Here is a 5,969-nt window from a genome sequence, read left to right on the forward strand (position 1 = left end):
AACACGAGCTTTCAGATAACCAGTGCTTCAGTGTCTCTAGTCAGATTTTTTTTTTATCTTCTCTTTTCTTTTCTTTTCTTTTCTTTTTTCATCTCATTGCTACAAACACAGCGTGTGTATCACATGTCTGTCGAGCCCATTTTAAAATAATGCACTCGACACAGGATGAGCATCACTCTGAGCTTTAATTTCAGTCATTTCAACAGTAAAATAAAAGCACTTCATAGCCACTCGTGGATCCGTAACTCAGCACTTCAGCAGAATTACAGTCAAACATCAGCATGTTCTCTGAGAGTCAGTTGAGCTCCTGGGCCACACATGATGCTTTTATCTGCAACTTCAGTTTGTTTGTCACGAAGAGAAGCAATATAGAGCTGAAGCACTTCTAGGAAGCGCGCTGGATAGCTCTGAGTTGAGGTTTTATTCAATTTTCTCATTTAATTATAGAAATATTTATTGACTTACAGTACAGTATATACAGTACAGACCAAAAGTTTGGACACACCACCTTTTCAACAGGACAATGACCCCAAACACACCTCCAGGCTGTGTAAGGGCTATTTGACCATGAAGGAGAGTGATGGAGTGCTGCACCAGATGACCTGGCCTCCACAGTCACCGGACCTGAACCCGATCGAGATGGTTTGGGGTGAGCTGGAAGGCAGAGTGAAGGCAAAAGGGCCAACAAGTGCTAAGCATCTCTGGGAACTCCTTCAAGACTGTTGGAAGACCATTTCAGGTGACGACCTCTTGAAGCTCATCAAGAGAATGCCAAGAGTGTGTAAAGCAGTAATCAGAGCAAAAGGTGGCGACTTTGAAGAACCTAGAATATGACATATTTTCAGTCGTTTCACACTTTTTTGTTATGTACGTATATAATTCCACACGTGTTCATTCATAGCTTTGATGACTTCAGTGTGAATCTACAATTTTCATAGTCATGAAAATAAAGAAAACTCTTTGAATGAGGTGTGTCCAAACTTTTGGTCTGTACTGTATATAATGTGTGTGTGTGTGTGTGTGTGTGTGTGTGTGTGTGTGTGTGTGTGTGTGTGTGTGTGTGTGTGTGTGTGTGTGTGTGTGTGTTTAGGGCATGAATGAATAAACGTTTGTCACATTTGCACATATGATCCATATGAAACATTCTGGCTGGGATCAATATTTCATTTTTTTTTTACAGATGTTCTTTGTAAACTGATTTGGATTTGACTTCCCAGATCATTTTTGTCTGTTGTGTTGAAATGGATGACATGCTGTCTGATGTTCAGGGCTTTCTGTAATCCAGGAGCAATCATCAAAATTGCCGTCATTACTCGATTCACCGGTGTGTGAAATGTGGATGAACTGAGACACAAAACTAAATTACGGTCACCTCTGAACCGCTCGTGCCTCTGCCCCCAGGGGGTGCTCTCTTCTCAGGAGTTTGCTACACCACTGTGAATGTTCCATTTATTTATTTATTTATTTATTCATTTATTTATTTATTCATTTATTTATTTATTTATATTTCCATTACGTTATATTTTTACTTTTCACAGATTTGTTTTCTTTTTACTAGTAACATTAAATGTGTGTTTTGTTGTTGTTGTTTTTTTGTTTTTTAAGCTTCTTTCCTGAGCTGTTTCTTATATATATTTAAAAAAAAAAAACAACTTCCACTTCTTTCAAAGTAGATTTATGGCAGACGCTCTTATCCAGAGCGACTTAGATTTATCTCATTCATACAGCTGAGCAATTGAAGGTTAAGGGCCTTGCTCAGGGGCCCAGGAGTGACAGCTTGGTGGCTCTGGGATTTGAACTCACAACCTCCCGATCAGTAGTCCAACACCTTAACCACTAAGCTACTACTTTCAAGTACTTTAAAGTACCACAGCTGCTGACCCTGAAAGTCGAATGCAGAGCGATGTCCCGTGGCTCAAGTGCATAATGCTTTATTTATTAAAGCTGTATGAGTGTTAAAGAAAATCCACTTTGTCTAACCCAACATTTACGTGGCCTGTCCATCAGCTTCGTGCTTGACTACCCTCGCACTAGTGAAAAAAATCTAAACCTACTAGCTATCTACACTCACCAGTGGAACTGCCAAACTTTGTTACGTCAGAAATGCGAAGATGAAACCATGATTTTCAAGAATTTCTTCCTTTTTTGGAAATTTTGATTTCGGAGCTGAAGTAAAGTCAGACCTCACGTGACATGAGCTTGTTCTGAGGTTTTGTTCAAGCCATATGTTGGATTTGTCTCTGCTGCATCACAAATAAATATCAAATGAATTTTGTGAGAATTTGTAAGAATTTGAACAGAAAACAAATGAGACATAAGATGTGAAGATAAAACTGTGATAAAGGAGAAAATTATCACATCTTATGTCTCATTAAATTTCTATAGAGACATTCCACAAAAAAAAACAATTAAGGTTTGAAGGAATAGTGGAGATCGTTTACTCTAGCAACAAAGCAACAGCTGATTTTTTTTTTCTTTTCAAATTCTCACAAAATTTGTTTTTTTTTTTTTGCTTTATTATGTCGCTTTGTAGAAGCCAACATTCTGTTTTCCTATTTAAGCTTAGACAAAAATTTATAAAATTTAATGCGGCCTAGGGCTTTCGAGCCACATGCACCAAATTCGGGTATGTTTTAGAACCTGGTCTGAAGTTTGTTGCTATTAATTTTCTAAGCGATCCGAGTACCGGTACTTCCAGTACCGGGTCTCAAAATGACCTTTTTTCCCATAGACTCCCATTATAAATTTTGGAGGTTTATAAGTCTGCAAGCTTTCTAACTCTCTACACCAAACTCAGCCAGCTCCTTTAGGGTGATACTCTGAACAAAGGTTAATATTGGTGTAGCGACTGGCCTTTCGGTTGTGCCACAGCCCCGCCCCCAATATATGCAAAATCAAAAAATTTTTTACAACATGGACATGTGACGTATCAAAACACTCAGCACAATGAGGGGAACTTCCTCACGGGTATTCTGATGACGTCATGTGACGTCACGTGAAAATCAAAAATTAGCACAACATGAACGTGTGACATATCAAAACAGTCAGCCCAATGAGGGGAACTTCCTCAGGAGTATTCGGATGACGTCACATGCCCGTCTCCACTTACCTCCAAATGTTTTGGTGCCCTATCTTTCTGTCCACTTGCCTCCAAAAGAAACACTGACCCTTATGTCCACTCGCCTCCAAAAAGCACCGGCCTTTGCGAATACTTGCCTCGTCAAAGCCAACATCAAAGTTTGTCGTGACGAACTTTACAAATCTAGTTTTTTGTCGATCTTTCTCTTTCACATTTGTTTTTCTTCACATTCTCACACTTTCTATACACTATCGCTAACCTTATTTAAAACATTCACCACTGTATTACAAATTTAAATGAAACTACAGGATGTGGTGCAACTCTGTAAAGTCTGTAGTATATTCAGGAAAAAGTTCTGAAGAAAACCGTTGTTTATTCGCTGCTGCATTATCTCATGCGACAACATTTACTTTCTGGTTAATCCAGACTGCATGCATTATGTTCCACATGTGCTACTGGCTCTACAGCACGCTCCGTGTTTATTAGGAAACCTAACACCCTTATGAACAGCCGTGTAAAATGAAGCGCAGGAGACGGAGGCAGACTGCTATATAACTCTCCAGCTGAATAAAATGTGTGATGAATAAACAGGCTCTGGGTCTCTGGGATTGCTGTGTCTCGCTAACATATAAACACGTTTCTATAAATCTACAGAACAAAAGCTTACGGTGTGAATAGGCCTCGAGTCATACAGCGAGTCAGGCTGGTGTTTGGTTATTGTGACCGCGCCGTGATCTTTTCTGAACTTCTTGTTGGTGAATAAGCTTTGAGGCTCAGGGTTGTAAATATAATGTGGATGTCTGTGATCTTACAGGCACCATGAAATGAAGGAAATTTATGAATGTACAGTTTGTACTGTATAGTTTACTGATTGTATACTCTGTCTAACAGCCCAGCGGTCCACAGGCTCGTATATATTAACGAGTCCAACACTACGCTTTGACAACTTTATTTCCTGGTGAATAAACCTGAGTAAGTATTTACGCCCTGTGGTGCTTTGGTGATTGCGGACGTGACCGTACCGTGACTTTCTCCTCGGTTTGTCTTGACTTTAAATCTGAGGATCCTAAATATATTCTGCACACTACTGCACACTGCTGGTATGGAAACTGTTGAGTGAAAATCATTTATCATTTTTAATGTAGGGTTTATTGTTAACAAGCAAAAGTCCACATATGAATGATATTCAGCTGATTCATGTCATTTTTCTCTCTTTTGGTGTCTCTCTGTCTGTCTGACTATTTGTCTCTCTGTCTGTCTCTCTGTCTGTCAGTCTGTCTCTCTGACTATTTGTCTCTCTGTCTGTCTCTCTGTCTGTGTGTCTGTCTGTCAGTCTGTCTCTCTGTCTGTGTGTCTGTCTGTCTGTCAGTCTGTCTCTCTGTCTGTCAGTCTGTCTCTCTGTCTGTCTGACTATTTGTCTCTCTGCCTGTCTCTCTGTCTGTGTGTCTGTCTGTCAGTCAGCCTCTCTGTCAGTCTCTCTGTCTGTCAGTCTGTCTCTCTGTCTCTGTCTCTCTGTCTGTCTGTCAGTCTCTCTGTCTGTCTGTCAGTTAGTCTCTCTGTCTGTGTGTCTGTCTGTCAGTCTGACTCTCTGTCTGCCTGTCTGTCAGTCTCTCTGACTGTCAGTCTGTCTGTCTGTCTGTCTGTCTGTCTGTCTGTCTGTCAGTCTCTCTGTCTGTCTGTCTGTCTGTCAGTTAGTCTCTCTCTCTGTCAGTCTGTCTCTCTGACTGTCAGTCTGTCTGTCTGTCTGTCTGTCTGTCTGTCTGTCTGTCTGTCTGTCAGTCTCTCTGTCTGTGTGTCTGTCTCTCTGTCTGTCAGTCTGTCTCTCTGTCTCTGTCTCTCTGTCTGTCTCTCTGTCTGTCTGTCTGTCAGTTAGTCTCTCTGTCTGTGTGTCTGTCTCTCTGTCTGTCAGTCAGTCTCTTTGTCTGTCTGTCTGTCTGTCTGTCAGTCAGTCTCTTTGTCTGTCTGTCTCTCTGTCTATCAGTCTGTCTCTCTGTCTGTCAGTCTGTCTCTCTGTCTGTCTGTCTGTCTGTCTGTCTGTCTGTCTGTCTGTCAGTCTCTCTGTCTGTTTGTCTGTCTATTTGTCTCTCTGTCTGTCAGTCAGTCTCTTTGTCTGTCTGTCTGTCAGTCTCTCTGTCTGTCTCTCTGTCTGTCTATCAGTCTGTCTCTTTGTCTGTTCGTTATCTTTGACATGTCATGTGACCAGAAATATTGTGTTCTGACTGTAAAGTAAGCAGATGAAGGTAAACACTGAAGCAAAGACATGGGTCCAAACTGCTTTCTCAGAAGTGTAGGACCATCCATTACATCAGAACATCAAACACATCATAAATAAAGGACCTTTTTATGTAATATTGTTGTCACGGTGACTAGTTTTCTCTGCAGGCCAGTTAAACACAACCAGATGTTTCACAACCAGTCTGTTTCTGTCTCAAACACTTAAAATCCTTGGGGTCAGAGTTCAGAGGTGATGAGTAAATCCGGACGATTGAGAAATGCCGAACTATTTAGTATGACAGTATTTACATGACAGAAAGTCTGGACTTTTACATTCGGATGAATTTCTTTGATGAAACTCAGCATTCGAGGAATGTCCACCGTTTGAGTCGACACCAGTTCGATCCATCAGGAACCTTATTTTGCAGGATTTCCTTAGGGAAAGAGCTGCTGCATTTTTCCTGACATGTTTTAGAGCAACATTATCTGTTTTTCATCTTTCTATGTCGTCTGTTAACAGACTGAGATCATTCACTTTGGCATCCTGACTAAAGGGACTAAAATAACTTTTGAAAAGAAGCAATATCTTTCGGCAATCAAAACTTGAAAAATGTGAAGTTTTGGCCAAAACCGACGTCCCGTTTATCAAACTCGGCTGCTCAGAATTACCTGCGCA

The sequence above is a fragment of the Tachysurus fulvidraco genome, chromosome 3 (genome assembly GCF_022655615.1).
Source record: "Tachysurus fulvidraco isolate hzauxx_2018 chromosome 3, HZAU_PFXX_2.0, whole genome shotgun sequence".
In the NCBI taxonomy this organism is placed as follows: Eukaryota; Metazoa; Chordata; class Actinopteri; order Siluriformes; family Bagridae; genus Tachysurus; species Tachysurus fulvidraco.